Source organism: Oncorhynchus masou, unplaced genomic scaffold, assembly GCF_036934945.1.
Source record: "Oncorhynchus masou masou isolate Uvic2021 unplaced genomic scaffold, UVic_Omas_1.1 unplaced_scaffold_2384, whole genome shotgun sequence".
NCBI lineage: Eukaryota > Metazoa > Chordata > Actinopteri > Salmoniformes > Salmonidae > Oncorhynchus > Oncorhynchus masou.
Genome location: NW_027008841.1, coordinates 38770 through 53741, shown reverse-complemented (window position 1 = coordinate 53741; position 14972 = coordinate 38770). Strand labels below are relative to the sequence as shown.

The following is a 14972-nucleotide window of genomic DNA, read 5'->3' as shown; positions in this document are numbered from 1 at the left end:
ATCCAACTTCAAATCAGGGTTGGAGTCGTTCACTCTGCTTCCAATACATCCTCAGGTTAGTTTGAAATGATAAGAGCGCAGCGATTGCTATGCGCCATTCCCATCATCGCATAATCACACACATTGACAATGTAGCTGTCTTGGTGGGGTCGCTCAAAGCGTCTTGACAATTGCAGTTCTTACAGGATTTATATTGTGACCGCTTCTAGATGCCCTGCCCTGAACGCACAAGGATTGGTGACAATGTTTGATTGACATTAGGCTATATCCTATATTCCCTATTTGCATCACTTTCTTGATATTGACCAATTGGCTACGCTGGAAGTAATGGGTTTTTATAATGGAATAAAATGTGTTTTTCTGGGCAATAGTGATTTGGCTACTCACCGAGAAATAAATGACCGGTAGGCTTAAACCTAATAAATACTATTGTATTGATTGGAAACATTATTTAGATCTTTCATCGACCATCCCATGTAGAGATCAGCGGAGGCTGCTGAGGGGAGGACGGTTCATAAAAATGGCTGGAAAGGCGCGAATGGAATGGGACCAAACCATGTGTGGTTTTTATAAACATCCATATATTTAATCTCATCCCGTTGCCTTAATGATTGTATTCTTGTGTTTCATATCAAAATGGACAACGAAAAAGATGACAGTCTTGACACCGATGACTGTAAATTGTCAATTTCCCTCTGAAGCCCACAAGCAGTGTTACGAGTACAACTTGATAGTTGATGACAGCTTTTACCGGTAGGCCTATGCATTTCTCAAACAAAATGCATTCCCTCACACCAATCCCTTTCCCTCACACCAATCCCTTTCCCTCACACTAATCCCTTTCCCTCACACCAATCCCTTTCCCTCACACTAATCCCTTTCCCTCACACCAATCCCTTTCCCTCACACCAATCCCTTTCTCTCACACAATTCCCTTTCCCTCACACATTCCCTCTCCCTCACACCAATCCCTTTCCCTCACACCAATCCCTTTCCCTCACACCAATTAGGGGAATTTTCATTGTCACTTTAAAGATAAATCAATGGATTTATCATCAGAGATCATAGAACTCACCACAAATACAAGTATATACTAGTTCAACTACTTGTCAATCAATAACTGAGTAACTTTAATTAAACTGAGGCAACTGAGCCAGAGAAGCAAGCAGGAGGGCAACAATGACCGTCAGAAACTTTTGCAGTTCTAGTATCTCCATATTTTGACACAAGCCTTCCCACACCTGGCTCCTCCTAGACGGAGTAGTGTGCATAGTTATGACGTTTCCCTGCATGCTGCTATAAGCTGTTGGCTTCCATAACGAATATGATCCTTTTAAATCTGTTCACTAATATGTGGTGAAGTATTTCCATCACATAATGTAACTTCTAGAATAGAATAATGTAACTTCTAGAATAGAATAATGTAACTTCTAGAATAGAATAATGTAACTTCTAGAATAGAATAATGTAACTTCTTGTCATTGCATCCCACTCCTTTGAGGCGTTGCTACACTAGTGACTAGTTGTACCCAAGAGTGTTGGGTACTGTTGGAGCTAGGAACACAAGCATTTCTCTACACCTGCAATAACATCTGCTAAATATGTGTGTGTGACCAATACAATTTGATTTGATTTAGACTCTGCCTCGTCTAACGCGGACTGCAAAATGAGTGTCTACTGCCACCCAGTGTATGGTTGTGGTAATAACATACCCTATTGTATATTCATGTATTTTGTAAGCCACTTATTGGCAGTGGAAATTAAACATGTTACCATTCCACATGAGTATTTAATACTGTATGTATATGTTCCTGACAAAGAGGTTAAAAACGCCACAGATCAGATTCCATTTTGACAAGCTAATATATGGTACACATAAAATCGTGACGAGAGACAAGGAACAAAATATGGATGATCGCATACCTTCAATCTATTTGTTTGTGAACTAAAATGAAGATAAAACCCAGTTAACAAAAATGCTTTTTATTACATCTAAACTCCTATACATTAGACAGAAAACATTCAATAAGTAAACCATTTCTTCCAACGCAAGTAATAAATATTCTGTTTTCACCTAGTACTCTCTACAAACTGACATCGGTCTACTGTACAACGTTCCATGTTCCTTGAAAAGCCGTTTCATTCTCTGTTTGGAAATGTGAAAGCAGAACCCGGGGGTTAAGGCAGTGAGGGCAGCTGTCAACTTATTCGCTCCTGAAATTCATTTAGTAAATTTGACCTTTTTTTTTTAGGTTGAAGTCCAATTTATTGTACAGCTTTTCTTTTTAAAAATATATAAATTAATTTCATCTGATGTTTTTGGATGATGCAAAAACACAAACTAACACTGGAGGAACTGACACTGTTGAAACACATGGGATTGGGTGGGGGGGGGTGATACGGACATCATAATATTACCAATGGGGAGAGTGGGAGAGGACTTCACAATAAGGCCATTCCACGCCCATGTTAGGCTACACATAGCATTTGAAATGGGAACACATTCTATGATGTCTGCTCTCACCTCGTCTTAAAAACCAACAAAAAGAGATCACAGAGATCTAGAGCAATGACATCAACAACGAATCTGAAACAAAAAGAAACTCGATCATCTAAATAAATAAAGACATTTCTGATTGGGTCAACTCTTAACCTCTAACCCCAAATCTTAGTCTCACTTTGTTGGTCTACCCTAAACGAGGGTTACCTAGACCAGCGCTTCCCAAACTCTGCCCTCACACACACAGACACACATCCATGAAAATCAAACAGGTGTAAAAATAGATCAGATTTATATATATATGTATATATTACAAAATAAATAAAATACTGCACAACATTGTTTATACAGAGAGGACATTTTTAAAACACGTCTGATGCTATCAAAGAGTCAATCAGTTAAGAGTAGGAGAGAGGGGGGGGCAGGAAGGTCTCCAAATCGACTGGCTGCAAAGTAAACCTGCTAGTTGCTCTGGTTCAGGATACTAGATGGAGAGTGATTGGGGAAGCTGTCACAAGCAATTATCTATCCCAAGAGGGGAAAGCTAATTAGGCCTGAAGTGAAGAGCTGTGGAAGAGAAGAGGACTGAAGCACAAACACCTTGAGAGAATGACACTGCAGAAAAGCCTGACTGGCTACAAAGACACTCCGCAGAATGACCTCACGCTCTCTCTCTCTCTCTCTCTCTCAAAAGCATCTGTTTTGACTGTAGGTGACTGTGATGATTGTGACTATCACTGAAGCAGGGATTTTTGGAAAGTTGTAAAATTCAGTACAGTAGCCTGAACAAACCCTGTATTTTACTTTCATATTGTCTATGTTGGCGGAAAACTGATTCAGCAGGAAAAAGTGACAAACATGGCTGTCATTGTTTCGATCCCGACACATTCTTTACTGTCTTCTGAAAGAGCTTTACATGGCAGTCGTTGACTTCCAATGACTATAGAGTCTCCTGTATATTTAACCAGCAGTGACTGTTGAGTCTGCGCTTAGTTTCTATACCTTTATATCCTGACTGGTAATTCACTCATTCTATTATAGTTACATGTTCACTGTGTAAAGTCCTCTGTCTGTATTCTGGCTCTATAGTCTATCACTCGAAGCATCATTTCACCATGTCACATTCTGACTGAGTCAATGACAATGACACAAATATTAATTTCCACAAAGTTTGCTGCTTCAGTGTCTTTAGATATTTTTGTCAGATGTTACTATGGAATACTGAAGTGTAATTACAAGCATTTCCTAAGTGTCAAAGGCTTTTATTGACAATTACATGGCATGCTGTCAATTAACTTCTGGGCCACATCCTGACTGATAGCAGCCCATTCTTGCATAATTAATGCTTGGAGTTTGTCAGAATTTGTGGGTTTTTGTTTGTCCACCCGCCTCTTGAGGATTGACCACAAGTTCTCAATGGGATTAAGGTCTGGGGAGTTTCCAGGACATGGACCCAAAATATCAATGTTTTGTTCCCCAAGCCACTTAGTTATCACTTTTGCCTTATGGCAAGGTGCTCCATCATGCTGGAAAAGGCATTGTTCGTCACCAAACTGTTCCTGGATGGTTGGGAGAAGTTGCTCTCGGAGGATGTGTTGGTACCATTCTTTATTCATGGCTGTTTTCTTAGGCAAAATTGTGAGAGAGCAGAATATCAGTCTGTCCCTGATGTTTTTCCTGGAGAAAAGTGGCTTCTTTGCTGCCCTTCTTGACACCAGGCCATCCTCCAAAAGTCTTTGCCTCACTGTGTGTGCAGATGGACCTGCCTGCTGCCATTCCTGAGCAAGCTCTGTACTGGTGGTGCCCTGATCCCTCAGCTGAATCAGCTTTAGGAGACGATCCTGGCGCTTGCTGGAATTTCTTGGACGCGCTTAAAGCCTTCTTCACAACAATTGAACCACTCTCCTTGAAGTTCTAGATGATCCGATAAATTGTTGATTTAGGTGCAATCTTACCGGCAGCAATATCCTTGCCTGTGAAGCCCTTTTTGTGCAAAGCAATGATGACGGCACGTTTCCTTGCAGGTAACCATGGTTGACAGAGGAAGAACAACGATTCCAAGCACCACCCTCCTTTTGAAGCTTCCAGTCTGTTATTCAAACTCAATCAGCATGACAGAGTGATCTCCAGCCTTGTCCTCGTCAACACTCACACCTGTGTTAATGAGAGAATCACTGACATGATGTCAGCTGGTCCTTTTGTGGCAGGGCTGAAATGCAGTGGAAATGTTTTTGGGGGATTCAGTTCATTTGCATGGCAAAGAGGGACTTTGCAATTAATTGCAATTCATCTGATCACTCTTCATAACATTCTGGAGTATATGCAAATTGCCATCATACATACTGAGGCAGCAGACTTTGTGAAAATTAATATTTGTGTCATTCTCAAAACTTTTGCCCACAGTTGAGTTGGATGGAAACTGCCTCTCAAATTAGCAATATCCCCATAGCATTTATAACACAGTAGATATGTCTGTCTTTATCTCTATGGGGTTACTCCCCTCCACCTCTACGGGGTACTCCTCTCTGCTATGACTTTAGCTGGAGTGTCTCACAAACAACCAGGTGAAAACAGAGAGGAAGAGTGTGTGATAGGTGGAGGATACTTGACTTAAAGCAATGTAGCGCCCAGATACACATGCACTCTGTGGGTTGAGTTCATTTTTGGTTTTGTGCAAAAGGTGACAAATGTGGTTGAATAAGCAAAACCAAAGCAAAAACAACAGAATCTAACGAGGTTTCAAATAAAAGCATAAAATGACTGTGGAGTATTTCTCAAGTTAAATAGGCATTCTGTGTCTACCATAGTTTTCATAACCATACAAATGTGAAAACATTTTCTGCTAAAATGTTGTCAAATTGAAATATTGTGCATAATGATAATGACTGCACAGATGGTCAATTGAAGGGGGGGGGGGGGGGGGGTGAAAGGCCCTATGCAGCCGTTTATATATCGATATCTAATCATTTCTGGGTAACATGAAGGACCTTACTGTAATAGATGTCCATAAAAATGGGCAAAAATGGCTTTTTAGGAAGAAAAACCCCCACTCTAAAGCAAGAATTTTGCCGAGACTGGTCCGGGAGTGGTCTGAGTGGGAAGGGGGGAAACTGAACACGAGCTGTTATTGGCAGAGAGGTTTGGAAGTCTCTTTGCTATTGGTCTAGCAACCAATTTACCACATGGTGACGTCACCATGTAAAGAGGGGAAACTGAAAACGAGCTGTTATTGGCAGAGAGGTTTGGAAGTCTCTTTGCTATTGGTCTAGCAACAAATTTACCACATGGTGATGTCACCATGTAAAGAGAGGAAACTGAAAACGAGCTGTTATTGGCAGAGAGGTTTGGAAGTCTCTTTGCTATTGGTCTAGCAACCAATTTACCACATGGTGATGTCACCATGTAAAGAGGGGAAACTGAACACGAGCTGTTATTGGCAGAGAGGTTTGGAAGTCTCTTTGCTATTGGTCTAGCAACCAATTTACCACATGGTGATGTCACCATGTAAAGAGGGGAAACTGAAAACGAGCTGTTATTGGCAGAGAGGTTTGGAAGTCTCTTTGCTATTGGTCTAGCAACCAATTTACCACATGGTGATGTCACCATGTAAAGAGTAAGGGAAACTGGAAACTGAACACGAGCTGTTATTGGCAGAGAGGTTTGGAAGTCTCTTTGCTATTGGTCTAGCAACCAATTTACCACATGGTGATGTCACCATGTAAAGAGGGGAAACTGAAAACGAGCTGTTATTGGCAGAGAGGTTTGGAAGTCTCTTTGCTATTGGTCTAGCAACCAATTTACCACATGGTGATGTCACCATGTAAAGAGGGGAAACTGAAAACGAGCTGTTATTGGCAGAGAGGTTTGGAAGTCTCTTTGCTATTGGTCTAGCAACCAATTTACCACATGGTGATGTCACCATGTAAAGAGGGGAAACTGAAAACGAGCTGTTATTGGCAGAGAGGTTTGGAAGTCTCTTTGCTATTGGTCTAGCAACCAATTTACCACATGGTGATGTCACCATGTAAAGAGGGGAAACTGAAAACGAGCTGTTATTGGCAGAGAGGTTTGGAAGTCTCTTTGCTATTGGTCTAGCAACCAATTTACCACATGGTGATGTCACCATGTAAAGAGGGGAAACTGAAAACAAGCTGTTATTGGCAGAGAGGTTTGGAAGTCTCTTTGCTATTGGTCTAGCAACAAATTTACCACATGGTGACGTCACCATGTGAAGCCGAAATTCCCGCCCAAACAAACCTGCTGATTACAAGGTCCTGTGTAGATAATTTTCATCCAGCAACTATCAGGAAATAAAACTGATTTACGTTTTTTTTCTCACACTTTCACCATGTTAGTTTCATCAGCCGTTGTGCACTTTGATAAAAACACCTGGAAACAGAATTCTGACGGCACTGTCCCTTTAACAGAGACGAAAATCAGAAATGTCTAATATCACCCACCCAGCTATACACTCCCCACAGCATCAACCTGAAGTCCTTAGGGAATGCATGTTCACGTCATTTAGCAGATCCACTTATCTAGAGAGACTTATTCATATATATCTTACATATAACTTAGAACGCAGAATAACAAAACAAATTATACAGTAACAAACAAGTCAACCAGGGAAAAGATATTGTCTTGGAGAACAAATTCAACTGTGATTTCAAAAATGAAGAGTAGAGAGAGATCTATAAGTTGAAAATGTCAAGAGGTAATGCCATGAATGTGTGAGGAAAATCCCCATCAGATCTAACAGGATAAAAACCAAAGAAAAGTAATGAGATATTAAAGTTCATTTTATCGAGGGAAACGTACGTATAGCTGTGTGGATACATCTTCAGTCTCCACTTCAAAATAGCAACTGAAGTTATTTACGGGACAGAATTTTTTTTCAGTTAATTAATATACAAAAGTAAAAAGAGAAAATATACTTTTTGTTCTCTGTACACAGCGTTACTCTTTTCCTACAAAAAAACAACAACCTTCCTCCGTTTTTGCACGGCTAGCGTCTCTGGTAGCTATCGGCAGGGAGCTGATCTAGGTCCAGTCTGTCGACTTCAGAGATGAAACCCATAGACCTCTCTGATATCAGTCTAGTGGAATGATGTCAGGGAGCCAGATACCAACCGGTAACTGTTCTGGACTCAGTCTAGCAACACCAGGTGCCAATCCCATCCATCTGTGGGGTGTGACTTTATAACTGTTCCTGGGTCAGCCCAGTCAAACGACACCTCGGGACCGGCTCCGCCACAGACAGGTATTCCACTGTTCTGGAGTCAGCCTTAACGACACAACTCAAAACCAGAGCTGTAGACTGGGTGGGACCGTTAAACTGTTTCTGCGTCAGTTTAGTAGTCATGACTGCATCCTCCATTAAACAACCAACAAGCCCTCTGTGTTTCGGAGTCAGTCGCTAGTCGTCGAAAACGAAATCGTCAGTCTAGTGAGATCACGTCGGGGACGGCCCCATAGAGGGCTGCGGCCGCCGTCACATCAGCACTGGACCGACCTCCTACGCCGGGGTGTGTGTGTGAGTGCGTGGGGTGTGTGTGTGAGTGCGTGGGGTGTGTGTGAGAGTGCGTGGAGTGTGTGCTGTGAGTGTCTCTCAGACTGCTAGAGGACACTAGGCTACTGCTGCTGCCACCACTGCTGTTTCCTCCACCATCACCACCGTTGACGGGCGCCAGCGAGCCAGAGGAGGGCGCCCCAGATTGGTCCAGGAACAGCTGGGAGGAGGACGAGGAGGAGGTGGTGTAGGGACGGAAGTGGTTGAGGAGCAGCTCGTGGTCGTCTGAGGCCGAGGCAGCGGCGGCGGCGGCCATCACCATGTTGTAATGCTTCAGAGGAGGACAAACAGGTACATTCACTTATATTCATCTTGTTACCAAACCCAAGTTCTGGGGACATCTTTAGAGGCTATAGTGTTGACTTCAGAAGGCCTACAGGGGGTTCCATCTAAAACATACCTGATGATTGTCCCCTTGTAGAAAGGAGAAGAAATTCAGATCTGTGAATAAAACAATGAACCAAACACAACATACGGTCATTCCTTTTATTCACAATGAACCATGATCAGTACAGGTTCTACTGACTCAGACAAGTTAGTGTGGACTGGATACAGGGACATACTGGTCTCCACAGACCCTGAGGAGACTCCTGAAGAAATGTGTCGAGGCAGTGTGTTGTACTAGGTTGGTGTGTGTGGTTGTGTATGTGTGAGTGTGGTTGTGTATTTGTGGTTGTATGTGTGGTAATGTGTGTGGTTGTGGATGTCAGAAGGTGAATTCACCAATTTGTAAGTCGCTCTGGATAAGAGCGTCTGCTAAATGACTTAAATGTAATGTAATGTGTATTTGTGGTAATGTTTGTGGTTGTGTATTTGTGGTAATGTGTGTGGTTGTGTATTTGTAGTTGTGTGTGTGTGGTTGTGTATTTGTGGTTGTGTGTGTGGTTGTGTGTGTGTGGTAATGTGTGTGGTTGTGTATTTGTGGTTGTGTGTGTGTGTGTGGTTGTGTATTTGTGGTTGTGTGTGTGTGTGTGGTTGTGTATTTGTGGTTGTGTGTGTGGTAATGTGTGTGGTTGTGTATTTGTGGTTATGTGTGTGGTAATGTGTGGTTGTGTATTTGTGGTTGTGTGTGTGTGTGTGGTTGTGTATTTGTGGTTGTGTGTGTGGTAATGTGTGTGGTAATGTGTGTGGTTGTGTATTTGTGGTTGTGTATTTGTGGTTGTGTATTTGTGGTTGTGTGTGTGTGGTAATGTGTGTGGTTGTATATTTGTGGTTGTGTGTGTGGTAATGTGTGTGTGTGGTTGGATATGTGTGTGTTACCTGTGAGCTGGTTTGGGGCGTGGTAGTGTGTGTGGTAATGTGTGTGTATGCTACCTGTGAGCTGGGTTGGGGCGTGGTAGTGTGTTACCTGTAAGCTGGGTTGGGGCGTGGTAGTGTGTTACCTGTAAGCTGGGTTGGGGCGTGGTAGTGTGTTACCTGTGAGCTGGGTTGGGGCGTGGTAGTGTGTTACCTGTGAGCTGGGTTTGGGCGTGGTAGTGTGTTACCTGTGAGCTGGGTTGGGACGTGGTAGTGTGCTACCTGTGAGCTGGGTTTGGGCGTGGTAGTGTGTTACCTGTGAGCTGGGTTGGGGCGTGGAAGTGTGTTACCTGTGAGCTGGGTTGGGGCGTGGTAGTGTGTTACCTGTGAGCTGGGTTTGGGCGTGGTAGTGTGCTACCTGTGAGCTGGGTTGGGGCGTGGTAGTGTGCTACCTGTGAGCTGGGTTGGGGCGTGGTAGTGTGCTACCTGTGAGCTGGGTTGGGGCGTGGAAGTGTGTTACCTGTGAGCTGGGTTGGGGCGTGGTAGTGTGTTACCTGTGAGCTGGGTTGGGGCGTGGTAGTGTGTTACCTGTGAGCTGGGTTGGGGCGTGGTAGTGTGTTACCTGTGAGCTGGGTTGGGGCGTGGTAGTGTGTTACCTGTGAGCTGGGTTGGGGCGTGGAAGTGTGTTACCTGTGAGCTGGGTTGGGGCGTGGTAGTGTGTTACCTGTGAGCTGGGTTGGGGCGTGGTAGTGTGTTACCTGTGAGCTGGGTTGGGGCGTGGTAGTGTGTTACCTGTGAGCTGGGTTGGGGCGTGGAAGTGTGTTACCTGTGAGCTGGGTTGGGGCGTGGTAGTGTGTTACCTGTGAGCTGGGTTGGGGCGTGGTAGTGTGTTACCTGTGAGCTGGGTTGGGGCGTGGTAGTGTGTTACCTGTGAGCTGGGTTGGGGCGTGGTAGTGTGTTACCTGTGAGCTGGGTTGGGGCGTGGTAGTGTGTTACCTGTGAGCTGGGTTGGGGCGTGGTAGTGTGTTACCTGTGAGCTGGGTTGGGGCGTGGTAGTGTGTTACCTGTGAGCTGGGTTGGGGCGTGGTAGTGTATATGTTACCTGTGAGCTGGGTTGGGGCGTGGTAGTGTGTTACCTGTGAGCTGGGTTGGGGCGTGGTAGTGTGTTACCTGTGAGCTGGGTTGGGGCGTGGTAGTGTGTTACCTGTGAGCTGGGTTGGGGCGTGGTAGTTTGTACCGTATATGTTACCTGTAAGCTGGGTTGGGGCGTGGTAGTGTATATGTTACCTGTGAGCTGGGTTGGGGCGTGGTAGTGTGTTACCTGTGAGCTGGGTTGGGGCGTGGTAGTGTATATGTTACCTGTGAGCTGGGTTGGGGCGTGGTAGTGTGCTACCTGTGAGCTGGGTTGGGGCGTGGTAGTGTGTTACCTGTGAGCTGGGTTGGGGCGTGGTAGTGTGTTACCTGTAAGCTGGGTTGGGGCGTGGTAGTGTGTTACCTGTAAGCTGGGTTGGGGCGTGGTAGTGTGTTACCTGTAAGCTGGGTTGGGGCGTGGTAGTGTGTTACCTGTAAGCTGGGTTGGGGCGTGGTAGTGTGTTACCTGTAAGCTGGGTTGGGGCGTGGTAGTGTGTTACCTGTAAGCTGGGTTGGGGCGTGGTAGTGTGCTACCTGTCAGCTGGGTTGGGGCGTGGTAGTGTGCTACCTGTGAGCTGGGTTGGGGTGTGGTAGTGTGTTACCTGTGAGCTGGGTTGGGGCGTGGTAGTGTGTTACCTGTAAGCTGGGTTGGGGCGTGGTAGTGTGTTACCTGTGAGCTGGGTTGGGGCGTGGTAGTGTGTTACCTGTGAGCTGGGTTGGGGCGTGGTAGTGTATATGTTACCTGTAAGCTGGGTTGGGGCGTGGTAGTGTGTTACCTGTGAGCTGGGTTGGGGCGTGGTAGTGTGTTACCTGTGAGCTGGGTTGGGGCGTGGTAGTGTGTTACCTGTGAGCTGGGTTGGGGCGTGGTAGTGTATATGTTACCTGTGAGCTGGGTTGGGGCGTGGTAGTGTATATGTTACCTGTGAGCTGGGTTGGGGCGTGGTAGTGTGTTACCTGTGAGCTGGGTTGGGGCGTGGTAGTGTATATGTTACCTGTGAGCTGGGTTGGGGCGTGGTAGTGTGTTACCTGTGAGCTGGGTTGGGGCGTGGTAGTGTGTTACCTGTGAGCTGGGTTGGGGCGTGGTAGTGTGTTACCTGTAAGCTGGGTTGGGGCGTGGTAGTGTGCTCCTGTAAGCTGGGTTGGGGCGTGGTAGTGTGTTACCTGTAAGCTGGGTTGGGGCGTGGTAGTGTGTTACCTGTAAGCTGGGTTGGGGCGTGGTAGTGTGTTACCTGTAAGCTGGGTTGGGGCGTGGTAGTGTGTTACCTGTGAGCTGGGTTGGGGCGTGGTAGTGTGTTACCTGTAAGCTGGGTTGGGGCGTGGTAGTGTGTTACCTGTGAGCTGGGTTGGGGCGTGGTAGTGTGCTACCTGTGAGCTGGGTTGGGGCGTGGTAGTAGGGACGGTAGTGTGTTACCTGTGAGCTGGGTTGGGGCGTGGTAGTAGGGACGGTAGTCCTGGATGAGGGGAGGTACAGGGGGATGTAGCTGGTGTCCACAGACGGCATGCTGGGGGTCCGGCTCACTGGGGACACCTGGTGGTGCAGGTTCAACACTCTGCAAACAAACACACACACAGCACAGAGAAAGAGAGACAGACAGAGAAAATATTAACACACACAGAGGAGTGTGAGAGGTGTGTGAGAGGTGTGTGAGAGGTGCGTGAGATGAGGGGTGAGAGAGGGGTGAGAGGTATGAGGGGTGAGAGGGGAGGGAGGGGAGAGAGGGAAGGGAGGGGCGGGAGGGGAAGGAGAGGTGAAAGGGGTGAGGTAGGTGAGAGGGCGAGATTGGTTTGAGGTGTATTGGTGGAGGTGGGCCTCACCCCTTGTTGACGATGGGAGGCGAGGTGGGGGACAGGGAGGGGCAGGGCCTCTTGAGGGGCGGTTGGTCATCATCGTCGTCCTCTGAGGAGCTGTCCAGGGTCAGGTCGATCACCTCCACCTTCATCCTACTACTGCCCCCGTTGTGGGACGACGAGCTCCTCTGTTCCCCTACCGCCGACCGATGCAAGCCTGGGGGAGAGACACGGGAAACAATCAAATCAATCAGATGTATTTATATAGCTAGCCTATTTTGCAGTGATTTACACACCCAAGCCTAGAGCAAGTGGCAACACAGTGGAATAGTCATGAGACATATAGTGTAATGATAACAAGCCAGAATAATATCATCTAACACAACAAGAGACACTGGGTTTGTGGCCTGTTGTTCCAGCACACATTCTGATACAGATCAAGGTCCAATGAACAGAGTAGTGGAATCAGGTATGTTAAAAGCTGCAGGGCTGGACCAAAAGCCTGCCCTTACACACCGCCTCTCTCACCTTCCAGTCCGTTGCTGTAGGAGGCTGACGAGACCTCCTGTACTTCCTTCTTTGTCCTCATGGGGGCCCAGTAGCCATCCTCCTTAAACTGGATCTCATCACAGTCTACACAGCTGTTCAGGATCTCCATAAACAACCTGGACAAGACAGACACACAGAAACAACAGTGTGAAGGTATACTGTACATGCAATGTCTTCACGTTGTGTTACAGTCATTGAGTATGGTGTTATTCACGTTGTGTTACAGTCATTGTGTGTACGGTGTTATTCATGTTGTGTTACAGTCATTGTGTGTACGGTGTTATTCACGTTGTGTTACAGTCATTGTGTGTATGGTGTTATTCACGTTGTGTTACAGTCATTGTGTGTAAATACATCTATACACTACAGATTGTATAAAATAGAAAAGACCATCTGAATCTCTCCTGTAGGAATGAATAGAGTGGACTTGTATACAGTCTAACTGAATAGAGTGGACTTGTATACAGTCTAACTGAATAGAGTGGACTTGTATACAGTATAACTGAATAGAGTAGACTTGTATACAGTATAACTGAATAGAGTGGACTTGTATACAGTATAACTGAGAAGGTTGTTTTTGTACATACTGTAGGTCAACTAGCGGAATCCCGTCCTATGGTTGGATGTGACTATCTGGATTCAATACCATTTCATGTTTGAAGAACACAACCACAGACCGTTCAACTCAACAACCCCCCAGCTAAGCACAAATTCATGCTGCTTATCAACTATTCTCAACTTCCTGTTTATTTTGATCACTGCTCACCCAAAATGTCACCCTATGGGTGAATATTGAATTTGTGCAGAAAAATAAGCTGGTTGCAACTGGAGCCATGTAAAGAAATGTTGGGCTACACATGTTAAACCCATCAGGTCTGATGTGGCCATTAAAGTCTGAAACTGGGCACAGAAAAGAAACAAACTAAACCCAGAGGAACATACAGTGGCCAGTGGCACGTTCCCGGATGATGTGCTTCTTTCCAGCCTAAAATTAAGAAAATCTGCACAAAATTGTAGGGGCAGACTCCACCGCAAGTTTCTGTGATACGGTGTAATAACATAGATGTATACAGTATACACAGGGTCTTCACAAAGTATTCATACCCCTTGACTTATTCCACATTTTGTTGTGTTACAGACAGAATTCAAAATGGATTAAATAGATTTTTCCCCACCTCACCCATACACACACACAATACCTCATAATGACATCACAATACCCCATAATGACATCACAATACCCCATAATGATATCACAACACCCCATAATGACATCACAACACCCCATAATGACATCACAACACTCCATAATGACATCACAACACCCCATAATGACATCACAACACCCCATAATGACAAAGTGAAAACATGTTTTTAGACATTTTACAGAAATATCTCACTTACATAAGTATTCACACCCCTGAGTCAATACTTTGCAGGAGCTCCTTTGGCAGTGATTACAGTAGAGTGTTTCTGTGTAAGTCTCAGATTTACACACCTGGATTGTGCAACATTTTTTCCATTATTCCTTTCAAAATTCTTCAAGCCCAGTCAATTGGTTTTTAATCATTGCTAGACAACCATTTTCAGGTCTTGCCATAGATTCTCAAGTAGATTTAAGTCAAAACTGTAACTAGGCCACTCATGAACATTCACGGTCTTCTTGTTAAGCAACTCCAGTGTAGATTTGGCCTTGTGTTTTTGTCCTACTGAAATGTGAATTCATCTCTGGTGGAAAGCAGACAACCTGGTTTTCCTCTAGGATTGTTCCTGTGTTTAGCTCCATTCAGTTTATTTGTTATCCTGAAATACTCCCCCAGTCCTTAACGATTACAAGCATACCCATAACATGATGCAACCACCACTATGCTTGAAAATATGGAGAGTGGTACTGAGTAATGTGTTGTATTGAATTTGCCCAAAACACAACACTTTTTATTCAGGACAAAAATATAATTGCTTTGCAACATTGTTTGTATTATTACTTTAGTGCCTTGTTGCAAACAGGATGCATGTTTTGGAATATTTTTATTCTGTACAGACTTCCTTCATTTCACTGTCATTTAGGTTAGTATTGTTGCGTACCTACAATGTTGTTTTCTCCAATCACAGCCATTCAACTCTGTAACTGTTTTATAGTCACCATTGGTCTCATGGTGAAATCCGTGAGCGGTTTCCTTCCTCTCCGGCAACTGAGTT

The 14972-nt window shown here is 45.0% G+C and overlaps 1 pseudogene; it reads right to left on the bottom strand.

Moving 5' to 3' along the window:
• Nucleotides 1-6131: 6131 nt before the first annotated feature.
• The window catches only part of LOC135533436 (E3 SUMO-protein ligase PIAS1-like), a 47282-nt pseudogene continuing 38441 nt past the window's right edge, over nucleotides 6132-14972 (bottom strand).